At 44.5% G+C, this 18,798-nt stretch overlaps 1 protein-coding gene across 1 annotated transcript in view; it reads right to left on the bottom strand.

The window, feature by feature from the left end:
- Positions 1–18,798, bottom strand: part of LOC139643973 (guanine nucleotide exchange factor VAV2-like) — a gene marked incomplete at its 3' end in the record, with an annotated part of 169,420 nt that overhangs the window by 37,181 nt on the left and 113,441 nt on the right. The gene's annotated exons all lie outside the window — the stretch shown is intronic.

Raw genomic sequence — 18,798 nt, 5'->3', positions numbered from 1 at the left:
ATCAGGGAGGAGAAAATTGTTATCTCACCCTCTCTCCCTTGGCAGGTGTGTCATCCACACAAGAGCAGCACCTCTCAACGGATCCTCTCTTCTCCAAGCACACAATGCAGCACTTCTGCATCTCAACATTACGCTACGTTATTTAACATTCAGGATGAGACGGTGCTAATGGCTATTGTGAAGAGCAGAGTGCCACTTTAGGACTGCTGAGTGCTCACATGAAAGGCCAGTTGACCAAAACCTTACCCTCTCTCTATTCAAGTTATCCGCATGCTTAACATAAGCCGTTGTGGGGAGCGTGGTGATTATATAGAGCATTGTCAGGACTGCTTGCATGAGCATGTGGACATCTCATTCATTTACATCTAACCACTTTATGGGCGAAACCTCTGTGGGGCCATAGCTAGACAGGATGATAAGGGGTTATTTCTCTGTGTGGCTAAAGACCCATGTAATGGGCCGTTATGCCTCAATAGTTCCAATATGGAACCGGTCTACTATTATACACCTCCTTAACATATATTCTAACAGCAAATTGCAGATAGGCCGAGATTAAGAAACAAGAGAGCAAGAGAGAGAGAGAGAGAGAGAGAGAGAGAGAGAGAGAGAGAGAGAGAGAGAGAGAGAGAGAGAGAGAGAGAGAGAGAGAGAGAGAGAGAGAGAGAGAGAGAGAGAGAGAGAGAGAGAGAGAGAGAGTGAGAGAGAGAGATTGATAATTTAGCTCTGTTTCAGTTGGCCCTGGGTAAGGGTGCTTAATAAATCACTCTGGCTCAACCTATTGTGCTGAGGGGTGGCATGCTGCCCACCTGGGCATGCTGCAGGGAATATCACATATGGCATGCTGCCTCAGTCTCAGTCAGTATTATGCCTCATCTCCATTAGCAGTGTTTGTTGTTTTCTTTTCTGTCATCAATTTTTTTTATTAAATTTTCTTTGCGGAAGGGTGACAGACAATAAAATGTAAACATATAATGAGATTATATACACAAAAAAAACAACAGAAGAACAAAAAATATTACAATAAATGCAACTGAAATTAAATTGAAATAATTTAGAAAAATAAACACATAAATAAACAAATAAATAAATACAAAGGTGAATGAAACAAATACAAATTGTGTGATAAAGGACTATAAATCCAGTCCGAACCCCTGAGCAGTGATTCCCATGCATTTACTCAATTTACCCTACTCCCTAGGGAATTATATCGTCATATGTTATTATGTTACATTCAAATCTCATTAATTACAATTGCAAATACTGAACAGTGAACATCAGGAAACAAGAATTTTGGAATGAAACTCTTTGTATTAGTGTATTTGTGTATGTGTGTATGTATATGATAAGGGATTAGAATATAAACTCAATTGAGATCAAACATCATAAAAATAAATAGCTTTAAAAAAAACACTGCACACCAATGTCTATATATCATTGGTTGTTGCTTCACATATTACATAATTCGCCTAGTTTGAAAATCACTAAAAGACACAAAAATAAGAAAATAAATATTTTCTAATTAGTAACCATTAATATCTTATGTTCGAGTGTGTGATCAGCCTTGGCCAGGTTGTAAGATGCAGCTGGCTCAGCTGTGGTGCAGCCAGCTTGGCCAGGTTCAAAAGACAGTGGCGATGCTGGCTTTGATCCAGACAGGTCACAGCATGGCCAAGGCTGCTTGGCCAGGGGGAGACGAGGCATTCCCGTGCCAGCACTGTGTGTGCTAGCATGACATCACTGCCCTCCATGCACCACAGGGTGAAGTCTATCAACATAGAGTTACTTTAACATTTAGAGTTTTGTTTTTTCATTTTTCTACACTTCAGGTCATATTGTGAAAAATATGTCTGAATACTATAAGTGCTTGCAGGTTTTGATACCCTCTGGCTCCAATAAGGAATGGTAATAATGCTTGTAATCTGTTTTTAAGGCAGCTGAGAAAGACTTTTTTCTCACAATGTGACAAGTGCTTGGAAAAGACAAATAATAGCAAATTGAAAATTCCAAACTATCCATTTTAATTAAGACTACAGAGTCGCTGCAGACAAAGCTGACGTGACCTGTGGAGGAGTGGAAGGACCTCATTTTATGTAACCACTTTATATGAAGTGCTCATCTTTATTCACTTCTTTTTAATCTGTCTCATAATGGCACGCCTCTCACTTTTAGCACTATCTCTATCTGCTCAGAGGCAGCATGTCTGTCTGTTTGTGTCAGCCTCTCTCCGTCTGTTTCTGCCTCTTTCTGTGTCAGCCTCTCCACCCTCCTCCGATCCTTTGGTTCAGCCAAAGCCTTTGAGTCTCTGCACATTATTAATTTCCCTCTCATCTCACCCTCCCCAGGGGGTCTTAACTCTGGGGCCAGCCAGAGAATAAAGCTTCTTTCACCCCTCTAGGAATATGGAAAAGACAAAATCACACGATGGAGTGATAGCTTAGGTTTCAGAAGCCCCAAACCAATATCTTACCTTCATCTCCACCTCGCAACCCCCAGCATCCCCTTACCCACATCTGACCCTTTCTGTCAGTCAAGAGAGTATAATGGAGGATGCATGTTAAACCCAGCCAACCTCACTGATGCTCACAGTCTTTACATGAGACAGACATGCAGCATTTACAGCTCATTTGCTGCAGAAGAAGTGTGTGTGCACATGTGTGTGCAGGACCGGGCAGGGTGGGGGATGGGAGGGGGGTTGAGGGGGCAAGGATTGTATAGATGGATTAACTGTGAGGCGCAGCCAAGTGTTTGCAAACACACGCCACCCTCCATGTCTCCAAACTCACCACATGTGGCCAGTGTCACAGCTGGGGCCAAATGAAACCTCTTGTGACCACCCTGCAACCAATCAGACACTCAGAGGACCTGGTATCCCCCGGCAACCAGGCCTGACTGAATATGCATGGTCATCACTTTTGAGTCAAATCCAATCAAACCTGCAGCCATGCGCTATTAACAGTAGGAGGGCGGGGCCATGATATGATTAAGACCTCTGAAAACACACACAAGAGGACTATTGACAGACCATCACAAAACACACCCAACCGCCAATTTGATTTACGTTTGATGCATTCATGACATGATTATATCTCACACCACAAATCAATGTATATGTTGGAAGCCATCCAATACGGAGGACAAATTAATGTAAAATTCATTGCATTACCGATCTGCTTTGCGCATTTCTCTCTTTGAGCTCTTCCTCCAGCCACTAACTCCCTCGTAGTGTGATATATTTATGATACGTTCACACCATGAATGGACAGCGCTGCTCGGCTCATGCCAGCCTGCCAAACTAGCAGGCATGGAGCAAAAGGGGATAGAGAGGGAGAGCTGAGAACAGATGGCTGAGTGGGAACCCAGTGTGCCCAACATCAATAATAGACAGACAGAGGAGAGACGGCTGAGCCCATGTGTGTCCCACTGTCCCACTGCCTCTGGGAGTTTCTCTCGTTCACCCTCCCTCCCTCTTACTCTCTCTCTCTCTCTCTCTCTTTCTGTATTACACACACATTATTCACACACAAAAATTCTCAAAATGCTTCCTCATGCTACGCAACCTACATAGCTGGGATGCTCCCTCCACACTAAGGCACTATATAAATAATAAATGTAGTTTCACAGAGGCACATGTACTTGAGCACACAGTACAAACCCAAATCTCATGGGACGTTTCATAGCACGTACGTTTCTCATGTGCTCTTGTTTACTCTGTGTATTATATATCGCACATGCTGTGCAAGAAACCGCATGAATGACTGTGATTAGTCTCTGAGCATCAGCTCATGTTATAGTTGCTGAATGCCGGCAAGAGCTGGACCTGTGTAAAGCCTGATTGCAGTCAGATTGGCACCTGCCACATTAGCATTAGCACTAAATCCCCTCAAAGCGGCCCTTCCAGCTGCTTGATTACAGGGGATTTCACTGGGCACGTCCAGGCAAGTAAAGCCTCTGGGCGGGCCGGGGGGGCCAGCAGGTCCAGAAAGAGCGGCGCTGACCCGAAGACCCCATTCACCCTCAGCGCCAGACAAAATGGCTGTAAGCCTATAGAAGGCATACAGCCCAAACACAGAATGTACAGAGTTAGTAGTCGTGCCAATGACTGAAAATGTGGGTTAGCTTAATACAATGCAGATGATTCTGAAAGTTTTTAAGGTGTTCAAATAGTTGGGCATATTTGCGTACATTTTCTACATACATCAATATAAATTACTGACGTAAATATGTTGCCTGGAGATCAATTTCGAAGCTTATCTAGCTTTAGGACCTTGAAAATTGATTTGAACTGGACCTGTGCATTGCTTGAAGGAAAAGGGCAACGGTGGCTAATATGTGCAAATTGTGCTCCATAGATCGCAGCGGCCCGGTCGAAACCTGCCAATGTGTCGCAGTCATGTCCATGACCTGTCCCATTTCACGCTGAATCACAACATATGGGCCTGCTCACTTAGGTGTGACCACATCTGTGTGTTGCAGCATGTCAGGCATATACATGTGTATATCAGCACACAAGCTAGTGCGCACACACACACACACACCCACACACATACACACACTCAAACTTGCACATGTTCACATGCACACACACACAAACACACGCAGACAGAGACATACACAAGCACACACACACACACACACACACACACACACACACAGATCAATAGTGCAGTAGCCTATGGGGCATGCAATATTGGTTAAGAGACAGGTCCTGGTAGAGACAGGGCTTAGGGGAAGTTGATCCAGGTGTCTAGGGTCTAGATAAGAGGATCAAGACAGAAAGAGAGAGAGAGAGAGAGAGAGAGAGAGAGAGAGAGAGAGAGAGAGAGGGAAAAGGCAAAGACAGCTAATAAAGAGAGAAGCCAGGTTCTTCACAGTGTAGAGCTACAGCAGGACATGCCATGGATTTACTTTCTTTGGATATAGTGTCTCCTTTCACTATAAACCATGGCCAGCTAAATGGTTTAGTTAAGAGCCTGACAGAATTGCTGACTGAGTAGCTCTGTACAGTAGCTGAGTAAATCTACATTTAAGCTGCCAGAGCCAAACGGCATTAATAACCCTTATAAATTAGCCTGGATCAAACAACAATAGAACACATTGTGTGGCGCTTGAATAAACAGCAAGAGCAACTGATCAAATATGATTGTTGTGATTACAGCTTATTTGTCGCGAGCCAGTCCATTCATAATGGATGAAGAGGCTATGTGTTGAGTGTAGCGGGAGACAGAGCGGTGTTTGGGCTTCGGGCCGGGAGGTGGGCGGGCGGGGGGGCAGTAGCTCACAGATATCTGGTGACTCAGCAGCACAAGTTGGACAACGCTGCCTCCACCTCTGCTGACCCGGCACAAAACAAAGTTCTCACCATGACAACTGGTGAAAGTTGTGTTGTGGTTGGTCTACAGCAGGTTATTATTTCAGTGTGAATGTCCGTGTTGGAATCCAAGAGCAAGGACATGCTTTGTAACTGTTAGCTTTTGTAAGTATGTACAGTATGTCTTTATTTCTATAGCACCTTTTGAAACCGAGAGCAAAAAAAGTGCTTCACAAAAACGACGACAAAATGGAAGCAAATATTAGTGAAAGAGCACAGAAACAAGTTAAACAGAGACGATAAAAACAAAAAAATCAATGGAAAGCCAGGATAAAGAGATGGATTGTGTGTGTGTGTGTGTGTGTGTGTGTCTGATTGTGTGCATCTACATCTGTGTGTATCATTAGTGAGCATCTGGGGCCACCTGTACCTAAAATGCCATCTTGCCATGCCAGCATCCAAGGTAGCACACACCTAATGATGCAAGCTAAAAAGTGAACATTCCCCAAAGGATTGCATGCTTGAACAGATAAGACCTGAAGCACCCGCCTTTCTCTCACCCCTTCTCTTTACATGCCATGGTTCTCTCCATGCTGTTACAAACCCTATAGACATCAAAGATAATTTCCTGAATATTCCTCAGGCGAGAGTTCAATTAAAGGTCAGACCGAGACTTGCGTGTTGCCTCTTACAGATGGGGATGAAAGTGTGGCAGAAGGAAGCCTAGACCGCTGAATGCCCCGGGGCTCAATCAGAGAGGCAACTGAATGAAACTCCTCTTTCCCTCCTCCCATCCCTCCTCTCTGTCTCTTAATACCTTCCTTCAGGGATTCTGACCTGGCCAGAAGGGCAGGATTGCGGGCATGATGGCAACAGGACCTCTTTGCACACAACAAATCACGGATGATCCCTGCATTCACAGATGTTCAAACAAAACAACTCTTTAGGGACATGATGGCAGCTGACAAACAAAAAACATCAACAACAAATGAAGTAGAACAACCCCTTCCCCTGTAGAGAATTATTAAGCCTAACTGAGCTAATGGCTTTAACAGAAACATGGGTGCAGAGCACAGTGCATCAAATCATCACACAATGAGCTGAAAATAGCACTGTGATTGAAAGTGAGAGCGCAGCCGTGAATAGAGAGACGAGGGAAACAAATTGAATGCACTCAGTGTGTGGCATTTCCAAAGTGCAGGAACAGAAACAGAGGAAAAAAAAAATAGAAATACGAGAGATTGCTATATTCATCTGTAGGGCAAATTTCCATTATAATACCATTATGGAGTGAGTTATCAGATTGGGAGATCCCATAGTCTTTGGCTTTAGGTTATCCTGCAGTTAGGAATGAGCTGAGATCAGACACACAATCTGTCCGCTGCTGCTTCCCCACCAAAACAGCAGGACAATTCCTTGCACTATTACTCATGATCTCAACACACCGCCGAGAAAATCACACCCCTCCTCCAGGTGTTCAAAAGGCTCGACGAGCAGAGAAATAGAGAAGAGAGGGGGAAAAGACAAAATGTGTGTTTTGTGTCTGTGTGTGTGTCTATTTCTGTGTGTGTGTGTGTGTCTGTGACTGCGTGTGTTTTGGCTGGCCCAGTTTTTTGCTTCTTCCCAAACATGTGTTTGACATTTGCATGCTAGAATGACTGAACATCCTGCTGTGATGGAAATTTCCTGAGTGTCATGCCATGTTTCAAAGTCTTTCATCATCTATGGGCAGCCTTAGCCTATGAACCATCCCATCCACTGGACCTCCACTGACGCTCATTGGCATTCCCATCAGACATCAACGCGCAAAGGAGCGTACAGTGCAATCTATGACAGAGTGTGTCAATGAGAGCGAATTTCTTTAATGTCATTCACGGTTAAGTTGAGCATATCATAATACAAACAACTGTGGGAAAGATGCTCAGGGGCAATTCGGCGCAGTGCGGCAGAACCTAATGTGTTGTCCTCCACGGTGTGTTGATTAGGTCTGAATTACAGCTGCTCTATGGAAATGTGAGCGACTAAAATGACAAACATGTTTACGATATATCTTTAGTAATCAACTGAAAACTGCATCTGTGGAACACTGTAGCTGTATCAGCCGGAAGGAAACTGTCTGCTTATGGCGGTCGTGTCCTATCATCACATTAGCAGCACAAATAAATAACTTCAAAGCTTATTGTCGGACAATTTTGCATCAAAAGGTTAATTCCTGGGCAAGTGAAGCATTTGCAGTTGAGTGAGTCTGAGTGATTTTTTTTTTCTTACCAAAACTATTAGGTGCAGCTTTAAGTGGTTGAAGTTCAGTGTTAGGTATCTGAGATATTTGTACAAAATCCAGTACTCCTAACAAGGAGACATAGGGGAAAGATAGCATCTCTTTCTTCACCAAAAACAAAGCATGCAGATGAAGGCCAAAAACAGCTAAAATTGAGTTTATTTCTTTAGCTTGGGGAGGAAATAGAAGACAAATGTTCCACTGTTTCTCTCATTCCCCCCTTCTCTTCTGGTTTCTATGCAAATGTGTGTGTAGGCGTGTGTGTGTGTGTTTGAGTATCTGTTTGTGTTTGTGCATGTATGTCCAGGCATATGAGTAATTGTGTTTCTCTCGGTGTTGTATTTGTTGCCGCATTTGTTGAGCGTCCTGTTGTTGTAGTTTTTTTTTTTAATGCTTGTTAGACCATAATCTGTTTCTCCGCTAGTTATTTGCAGAACAGTTCCGGTCAGGTGGCCACAAAACATTGTCTGGCTGGGATTACAACGAGCAAACAGCTGCTGCCTTTAGCCAATCCATTAGTTATTACACAGTGTTTCGTCTTTATTACTTCAGCAGTGGTGGGCAAACACGGCAAGAAAATTGCATGTACTACTAGGGAAAATGTGAAATTAAAAACCATTATGATTTAGCCCAATTCCCCTCAGACCACAAACATGTACAGGCCCAATATTTAGAATTAGAGATTTTATCATGATAAAGTATCCAATTAAAAACAGCTTTACCGCTACAGCTTGTGCTAAAAGCAGAAGTAGAGGTGGAAGGAATGAAGGCTGAACAAGCCGTCTCCTCTCTTCACTTTTCCCTTTCTCTTTTCTCTATCCTCTTAGGAGGAGAATTCCTGGTAGTAAAGGGAATAAATACATAAGCTAAGAAACCCAATCTAGGGTAAACGCCGGGCCCAGACATTTAAGGAATGCCTCTGTACTTGTCCTCTTTGCATCTCATATTCAGACGAGATGGGTTGGTGATGAAGAGGAAGAATTGGAGAGACGTTTTCTTTTTTTTTTTCGTTTGTCGACAGATATTAGGCGGCTTCTCCTATCACAAAATGTGGCACTGTTTGCACGCCACTGTCTCGACGCGGAGATGATCCCTGACACAAAGCCGTCGGGGGTGTGTGGCGAGGGGAAGGGCTTTGGTTTTTCCGAGGGCAGGTTGTGGCGATAAGGGGCAGACTGGGGGCACGGGAGGAAACGGGATTTCCCATGTTCTGGGGCCGCTGGGCTGATGAAGCTAATTCTTCCGCATAGCCCTTATCAGACAGGGGCACCTGAGCCTGCGTGTGTGTGTGTGTGTGTGTGTGTGTGTGTGTGTGTGTGTGTGTGATGGGCACATGTCGGTTCAGTACGTGTCTGTCTGACAGAGAGCGTTGAGAGAATGAATGGGATTAGGCCAACACGCGTAATCTGGCCATCCTATGGGAGTGAGAAAGCCTTCCCACACCCCTCTGCTGAAGAAGATAAGGGGGTGGGAGGGGCGCACGAGGGGTGTGTGCGTGTGTGTGTGTGTGTGTGTGTGTGTGTGTGTGTGTGTGTGTGTGTGTGAGTGTAGGGAGGGTGGGGTGGGATAGCCCCATATCATACACACAAAAATACGTGCACAGTTGCACATGGAGCCCCTTCAAAACACTCACTCATGCACAAACGAATATACACTTGCACACACTTGTACTCTTATCAGTTTCACACACACACACACACACACACACACACGGACATACAGTATATCCATGCATAGACAGACACAAGTGCACAATTTGACTCCACATTCTCAGATGGAGGGACGGGCCCCTCCGGAGTCCACAGATCACTGCCGTCTTTGTGATACACAAATGGATCATTTTCTCCTCATCTTGCTCAAGTCCTGCTCCTTCGTCTTGAGAGCAGCGGCACGCGGATGGAAGTTGAACACGGCAGCGACCCACGAGGGAGCTTTCCATTCCAACTGGCTGCGGCTGAGTAGAAGGATACAGATGATCCCTTTCACTCCCCTTCACCTCGGCCGATATTCCCTCACTCTAAAAGCCCTTATCACACAACCCAGTGTTTACCCTGTGGGAGAGATGCAGACGCAGACGGGGCTACCTTTATATTCACCTCACAGAAAGTGGAGTGGGAGGCATTCACAGCCACTTCAGCGAGGGGATAAGATGAGACCTCTGGTATCCAAAACACGAAGGAATTTCAAAAGAATAAAACCTTTTATTTCATGCTTTACCAAAGCACATCTCTATAGTGCAACAATTCAGTTTTGCTTTCAGTTTTGTTTACATAACGTCACGGCAACCCTGCAAATACCGTACTGTCTTTGATTTTATTTGACATGACGCAAAAGCTTTTTTTGCTTGACATATCATACTGTATAGCATGTGTATTTGTCAAACATGATCACTGCTAGCAGCTGTCCATGCTATATCGTATTCTTAGCCAACGGAATAAGGAAACCAGCAAAGGGAACAATCAAGCAGCAAAGAGACAGGGATATGTCTGTGCTTCAGTTATAATTAAAACAACTGCCAAGAGAGACAGGGAGAAACAGAGGGAGAAAAGAGAGAGAGAGAGGGAGAAATAGATAGAAAAGTTCAGATGAGATAAAGGCCTTCTGCCCAGTATGTGACACAAGCACAGTGACCACTACCTAGAGGGCTCGTCTGATTGGCTGGAAGGATGTTTCCATGGGAGCAGTGAAAGTGACAGCTGAACAAAGGGCTTCCATTAGGGGCCCTGTCCCCTTCGTTCCCTTACTATTAAGACCCTGTCTGTGGCACACCTAGGGCTACTGACAGATGGAGAGGCACACAAGCCAGTAGGGCACAATCTAGATAGCGGACGGATTCCATTCATTGCTGCCCTTTGATGTCCAAATAAAATCAAACAATAGGAGAAAATAAGGCTGGTGTGGTAGTGATTTTGTTTATGAAACTTGCATCATAGTTTCTCATGCTGCATAATGTTTTGTGATATTTTGCAGTGTGTGTGCACTCAGTATCACCATTTTCCTCAAGTAAATTTATTTGCCAGGACTATAATTGGGGTCTTTCCAGTCTGAGGTGGTCAAACACTTACAAACATTTCATAGCCAGACCACCTGAAGCTTGGTGCCAAAAGCCCTAAACTGGCAAGGCAGGTGTCAGTATACTAAGAAAGAAATATAATCCTTCACACTGTCTAGTGTCTACACTTGCATAATATTCAGACTCATGTCTGCCTGATGAAGGTCCTGATGACCGAAACGACGCAATAAAGTATTATGCAAGTGTAGACAGTGTCTCAGTATCTACCTTTTTGGCTTTTGTCCTATTCACCTCACTCATATACTTTTAGGTGTGCACATTTTTTTTTCTTTATAGGTCTCAGTATACAAATTGGGAAGGATCATTAAAACCTACACATTGTATGCAAGGACACCCAAAATAATGTAAAAAAAAAAAAATCCAAGCAATTACCCTAGTTTTTTGCCTTATCGGTCAGATGAGGATTGCTCTGACAGCACCGTGTTGACAGAACTGACTCATGTCTGCTGCCTCTGCATTCTGCACATCTGCATATGGCTGCACCCAAGCAGTTGTGGGTACCCATAGGCCACAGAGGCTGTCCACATAGGTTACATACACTTTCTCAAAACTATGTGTCAGTCACACAGACAATACACAGTGGTTTCCAGCAGCTGTCTGTAGAAAGGATCGGTCAGTGGTACATACATTCTTCACAAGTGAATGCATATGTGGAATAGCCCGGCATGCTCCGACACGCTGTCTACAGCAGGAACAATATGGACTGTCCACAAGTATGAAGAATGTGTCAGTCACAGCCAGGACCATCGAAAATAGGCTGTTGGATAGACTCTGATTGGGCCGCGGGCCACAAGAAGTCAGTAGCAGAGTGATGACTTCATCAGTCCTATCTGCCTGGGAGCTGTTTCTTCCAGAGATGCTATAACACAAAGAGATTAGCCATCAGCAGGAAATCAGATGAGGGGCTGCGTAACACCACAGGGTAACACTTGCACATTAAAGATGGCAGGGTATAACATAGGCACTACATGTGCAAAAAAACACAGTTCAAGGCCAAGTGAAGGCAAGTATGTGTGAACTAAAGTTGTGATATCCAGAGAAAGCTGTTTTTTTTTTCGCCAAGAAAGCTGTACAATAGTAGCTCTAATTATCACATGTTCCAGAGAATTTCATAATTTGGGAAGATGAAGAAAAATGCAAAGTATGGATTCTGAATTTCTGTTTTCAAAGTGCAAGTAGCATCCTTCAGCAAGTGCTCAATTAGAGCCCTCTCCTGTGATTCATAAATATTACATACATTTGTAAATATTTAATGCAATTTACTGGAATGTATGCAAATGTTACGACTTAGACATTAGCGGTGTCATTTAAACACTAGTAGCCCACAACTATCAGTACACCATAGCTGTTTGTAGGCTCAAGAATACTTACTACTTATGAAATACTCAGAGTATTCATACAACTGAGGCTGAAGAGCAGACTCATGTTGAAGGCTAAAACATCCTGCAGTATCCACATAGTTAAACATTAACTCAGAGTATATGAATGTGTCAAACACGGCGCAGGGGGAAAGATTACCAGCAGTGGAGAAAAGTCTTGGATGAGAAATTGAACACATTTAAATCAAAGATAGATGATGCTCCTGTAATCTGCAGGACTGTGTGTGTGTGTGTGCGCACATGTACATGTAACAAGCTCTTTGGGTTGCATGTGTGCATCAATATGTGTGAGAGCAAGAGCAAGAGAGTGAGTTTGTGTTACCTGCCTGCATGCATGGAGACAAAGGACACACTGTCTGCTAAATGGAGCTAAACTCAGTCTTGGAGAGTGAGAAATCTGAATCAGAATGAGAATCACTTTAGTCAGCAAGCAAAATAAATGTACCTTGTCTCGGTGGCATCTGTGCAGAGACATACTGACAATTTACAGATATTTACAGTATACACTGACACAGATGGTCCCAGTACAATGCGACATCAGACACAGTGCAAAGAGACAGCGCAAGAAAGAAAGTGAGGAAAAAAACAGAAGGGAGAAGGGAGCGGGAGAGACAATTCTCCATCAGCCTAAGACGTGCTGGGCAGACAGGCGGGGAACTTGGAGAGTGTGAAATGAGCCCAGGGTATGAGGGATGGAGGAAGAGACACCAAGTCCAACTTCATCCATCAGACAGAGGGAGCAGTGTGACGCACTGTGGTCACAGTATGTCTTAGAGGCAATACTCTGGCTCCATTGGCTTCTAAGAATGCACTCCTTACCAGTGGTGGGTGGTTGTATTGTTGGAAATATGAGTTAATGCTTACTCTGCTGCTGGGCTCCTTGTAAGCTGCTCAGGATAAGTGTATCAGCGAAATGCCTAAAATGTAAATGTAATCTTTGACTCCAGTGTCTTGCAATACTCTGACTCCACTCCTCTGGCTCCAGTGCAAACAATCCACACAGCCAACATGTTGAGTAAATCTCTCCCCAAATGTGATTTTGTTTTTCTATTTATAGCCACTGTGATGCTTTTGATGGGGCTGACTCTGATTGTAATGATGAAGTTGATGGTGCTGACAACAATAATGGCGGTGCAGCAGTATTAACTGCAATGGGCAAAATAAAATGATGATGATGATGATGGAATAATGACGATAATGATGATAAAAAAAAGTAAGGAAGGAGAGCTTGACTGTTGACTCTTGACTAAGTTGTAAAGGTTAAAAATCACATTTTCAAAAGTCAATGATCAAAAGCATGTTTTATATTTTTGCCAGTATTTAAAGGTGAGGCTGAGCGTAAAATCTCCAAATCTTTTTCTGGAGACATCTTCAGAATTAAGGTTAGGGTTAGGTCGATTCCAAGAATTTCAGATGAAAATGATAAATTCTATCTTTGCAGTTGGCAACAAAGCAGCAACTGTGTGTTTGTGGCCTTTCCACTTGCATGTGGCAGACTAGAAGCCCTCTCTCCCTAATGACACTGTGGAGGCATGGAGAAAATAAAAAAAGAAATATGGAGGAGGGAGGGGTAGTAACCATGGCATCACAGCATAATATGGTATTGAGTGTATGTGTGCATGTGTGTGTGTGTGTGCAGTTTAGGGTGAGGGGGTTGGGAGGTAGAGGTCTTCCTTCCAGTGATTGAGATGTCATACTTTTCTTAAAAGTCACTGGGGCTGCTGAGATCGAATGGAGGGAGGGAGCGGAGTAATCGGCATTAGAAGAGGTGCTGAGATGACAGTTCAGCATCATACAAATACGCATCAATAACAAGGCATGGTGGGGAAGGGGGGGGGGGGGGGGGCGTGAAGGGAGCTGGGGTTGAGGGGAATGCAAGGGAAACAAAACTGTCGCTGCTTCACCTTATAACAGAGGTGCATGAACTAGAAAAACGCCAGAAAAGGAGGAACAAATTCAGCAAGGGGGAGTGAGGGGGAGTGATGAGTTTCTAGGAAATGAATTAAGGCCATGTGGAGTACGAGTTAAGAGGACACTTCGGGTACAGAGTCTCCTCACACTGCTCCATATGCAAGGCATTTTGGCTGCTGTGTGCCAGAGAGAGAAGCTGTGTGTGTGGGAGTATATGTTAAAAGGTGGGAGGAGGTGTTATTCTTCGGGATGATTATGTCAGTTCAGATCTGACAGCCCACAGCCAGACTTCAAAAGGACTCATTTCTTATTAATGTCCTCTCTGAAGAGAGACAATGCAGCTCTGCCGCAGGGGGTGACCAAATACATTATGCTGTGTATGCGTGTCCGTGTGTGTGTGTGTGTACAGTGTATGTGTGTGTCTGCACGTGCTTGTGTGTGTGTGTTTGTGTGCACATGCTTCTGTGTTTGTGTGTGTGTGTGTGTGTGTGTGTGTGTGTGTGTGTGTGTGTGTGTGTGTGTGTGCGTGCAACTGTTTGTGTGTGCTTCTGCATGCATGCATGTGTCTGTGTGTGACAGATCAAAAGGGGCACAAATCCAGAAAATATTAAATTGGGTACTCTTTGTGCTGCCTCTCCATATGATGTCCTACACAACAGAGAGGGAAAAGCCCCTCCCATGGCTCTGGCTTGTGAACCGTGAAAGAACACACGTCAAACTGGGCACTGAGGGGAGAGTGTCATGTCAGATCGGACAGAGGGGAGGTTGGCGCCTGTTAACCTTTCAGGATGGCCAGACACGTCATCCAACACTGGCAGTCTGTGTGGCAGTTCCAAGCCCACTCCCCCCCCCCCCCCTCTCTCTCTTTATTCTTGCTCCCCACTTCCCGCTCTCCTTCTCGCTGAATATTTTCACATTCCCCGACTCCAAAAACACTGTTAACAGCCTGTGAGTGTGTGTGAGATTGAGAGAGAGTGTGAGAGTGAGAAAATGCGTGTGCATGTGTGTGTGCTATGTGTGATGTGGTTTGAGCTCCAGGCTACGCCAACCAAACTAGGCTCGTGAGCCAATGTGAAAAGACACCAAAAAAAGAATAATGCATGCTGATGAGGGGGCGCGGCTGGGTTGGGCTGAGGCATGAAAGTTAGGTGGCCACCATTGTACTGCTCCACATTGGTAAATAATTCTCTCTCATGAGGTTGACTAATGTGTCTGTCTGCCAGGACCAGCATGTCACTCAGGAACACAGTGGCATTTTGTCGTTGCCACACTTGTTTTTGTAGCCAGGCCTAGATGCCTTTATCCCCCTTCATAGGCAGATACATAAATAGTCTCAATTAGACTGAATCTAAATCCTACACAATAAGGCCTGGATCCACAAATATAGCTCTCTGTGCCAACTGTGCCTAGGCAACAACAACCTCTTCCATCACAGCGCTCTGCTGCTGAAAAAGGACGCAACATCTATCTGCCGCACCATATTTGATCCCAATTTGCTGGGGAGCAGAGCTCAGAGAAGGTGTAATGTTGTATCAAGGGAATGTTTTCACACTGAGGCTGCCAGGTTAGGCAGAGTCTGGTTAGATAAACACAGGGATCTGAGAGTCCTCAGACAGCTCCTGTGGTTGCAATGCAAACATTCTCAATGGTTTGGAGGGAGCTCGCTAAACAGGATGTGGGAAGGATGGATAGAAGCATTTCTTTTTGCCGTTTTCATCTCTGTGTGTGTGTGTGTGTGTGTGTGTGCACACCCACGCATGTGTGACAGAATGTCTGCTTGCAAATTTCCATATGTGCGCATGTGTCTTCTCTCTGATTTTTGGAGTTTGAGAGAGGATAAGGCTTCTAAAAGGATCAACCGCAGCCTGTCACTCTCAGATGGGTGGGGCCAGCTGAAGAGGTTAGGATGATGTACGCTGTGTTTGCTGAAGAAAACATTTTATGTTTGAACTAGGATTACGGAAAATCCTCCTTTGTGTATTCAGAGCTGTCTCGACATGTCAGAAAACACACAAATCTCGTAGGGATAATCAGCACGGTCATCAACATGGGTCAACCGCTCACTCCCATAAAGACTCCATCCAAGATGAACATAGATCATGGATATGAGAAACAAAAAGAGAAATAAGGGTGGATATAAAAAGAAAAACCTGATGACATACTGTGCTCGTCTTTATTTTTAAGCCACATGCGTCAACGTGGGTCTCTTTTGGTTTAGTTTGAATGAGTTACAGCGTTTGCTCTTTAACAATGTGTCCAGTGTCAGTTGACTACAATCCACCCAGTTATTACTACATGGAAATAATAGACCTTGCCCTGCACCGCTATGTCACAGAATACAGTTCAGTCTCAGCAAATATAAAGAGCCCATTGGGACATGCTGGTCAAACATAAAAATCCATTCTCCATATACACTGCGCTGCCCACGGCCCTGGAGTGCCATTCATTTTGTGTCTAATCAATAAATACTGTATAGTGCATCATACAGCAATCATCGAGTGCCTCAGCATACAATAACCACACTTTTCATGTTCAATTGATCATTACGCAGAACCTGCTCTATTTTATCTCAACTAGGCAGAAGCAGAACGGCAGCACAGCCAAACACTTCAGAGCATTCACAGCTTATGATCGATGTTATGTCGACGTTTCTACCCGTCCTCTTAACTCTCGTTTTGCCAGGCAAGTCGACTCGGAATACAATGTTGTTTACAGCAATGGTTGATGGGAATACGGGTTGCACAAACACACACACTAAAAACCTAGGGGCTGCCAAACACAACCCCAGTTTTGTACTGTTGGCTACTGAGCAGCTCCACTGGAGCAAGTGGGGGTTAAGTGTCTTAACAGTAGATGCTAAGGAAAGCAAGAGAGCGTTCGGTTCACTTGCTCCAGCCAGAGAGGGATTTAAACCAATGATCTTCCAGGGCCAACCTTGCCTCTCAAGCCATTAGGTTACCAACGCCCAAACCCGTTTAACAGTTCACAGCACCAAGAGTTGGGTGACTTCAGATAAAAACAGCCGGGTTATCAGTGTGCTCCCTCAGATGCAGAGGCAGACGCTCTACTCCTAGGCAGGCTGTCACACCCGCTGCCCCGGCTGCCAGACACATGTGTTCTCGCCAACTGCCTCACTTATCCTAATGAAAAACAAACTTTGTTTTTCACAAGAGGGACCAAGCGTTGAGAGTCTGAATTAAGCAATTTGCGGGGATGCATGGCGGGACCAAACAAGGCAGCCAGCTTCAAGAGAGTGAGAGAGAGAGACATAACATGCTGAATTGTTTACAGTGATCGTTATAAGGAGGGTGTAAGCCCTTAACGCAATCCCCACGGCGGCACACAGCGGCCGCAGGAGTGATGTAAGATTGCTTTAACATGCTGTTTTCACAATCACAAATCCTGATTTCTCTTTTTTTTTTTTTTTAAACGATAGCAAGGTTAGGACGTCAGAGCTGAAAACCACAGTCTGGACTGTTGTGTAGATGTGTGATGATGCCTGTCACATAAGTCTAGGGCACAGGGCTTCAGTGAAGGAGGTCTGAATCCCTTCCATTCCCCTCACAGCCTGTGGAGGAATCCCTTTATTCCACACACATACCGAGAGAGAGAGAGAGAGAGAGAGAGAGAGAGAGAGAGAGAGAGAGAGAGAGAGAGAGAGAGAGAGAGAGAAGAAGCCCTGAAAGAGTGACACATCACAGCCACAGACAACCCACTGTCTCAACTGGAACAGACAGAGACTCATTATGGGTCTCTGCTCTGCCTGTCTCACCAGGGACAGCATGGAGAAGAAGCAGGGGGGAGGGGAGAGGATGGAGGAATGGGGATCCACAATTGGAATTTTTTCACTTCTAAAAAACAACTGAAAAGAAGAGAGGAGCCCTTGGTGGATCAGACACACGACTAAAAGAGGAGTACAATGGGCAGTCAAGAGGAGTGGAGGACCTAATTTCAGTATAAAGGAATTTCACTGCTGCTAATGCCACACCAGACTTTATAGGCATTGTGGTGGAAATCCTCTCTCTCTCTCACACACACACACACACACACATATCATATCATATCATATCATATATCATATCATATCATATCTCTTCCCTTAACCTGAAATATGTACGTCGCCATAAAATAAGCATGGAGCCAACGACAGGAAGGCATCAACTAGAGCAAGAGAGAAAAAAGAGAATTCAGAAAAGTGACCTAAAACATGTACTGTATATGGCTTCATTTAAAAGAAATTCACAGCCAAACATCTCAAAAGCATTTAGTATGCATTAGAGCGGCTGTTGCTCATAAGAAATGAAAAGGAAAAAATGCTGTATGCTGCTTCAATACTTCCATTAGCCATGATTCGGAGCATGACCCCTTCTTTTATGCAAGAAAAAACAGAATTTCCGAGGTTTCCAACTACATAATAATGTATTTTGTCATTATTTTTAAACTCTCCACTTGCCCAGGTTTAGCTTGCTCTGTACCCTTTTGCATGAATGATGTAACGTCAGAACATAAGGCAAGTAAACTCCCATTCTAAAACGGACAGGGTGATGACAGATGGCTGCACTGGGTGTATCACAGCACACTTGCTTCCTCATGGGACCTTGACAGTGACTGTGAACCCTTTATGGGACCCACTGTCATGCTTGGCCTCATCCTCTCTCTCTCTCTCTCCTCTCGTGGTTGAAAATGCAGGAAACTGCTCCCAGCGGTACAATGGCCCTCCGTTAGCCCTGAGCCCAGAAATAACCAAAGTGGAGAAATACTCCTTTTTGCTCTTGCCGAAACTTGAATTTCATGACTTGACAGAAATGCGAACAGAAAGCCAGGCTCGCTGCTCAGTTTGCTGACTTCC

Source organism: Centroberyx affinis, unplaced genomic scaffold, assembly GCF_046629955.1.
Source record: "Centroberyx affinis isolate AG114_WGS23_722 - 3 ecotype Tasmania unplaced genomic scaffold, CSIRO-AGI_Caff_v1 ptg000684l_1, whole genome shotgun sequence".
In the NCBI taxonomy this organism is placed as follows: Eukaryota; Metazoa; Chordata; class Actinopteri; order Beryciformes; family Berycidae; genus Centroberyx; species Centroberyx affinis.
Note: the sequence above shows the minus strand (reverse complement) of the source record. Positions and strands in the feature narration are given on the sequence as shown.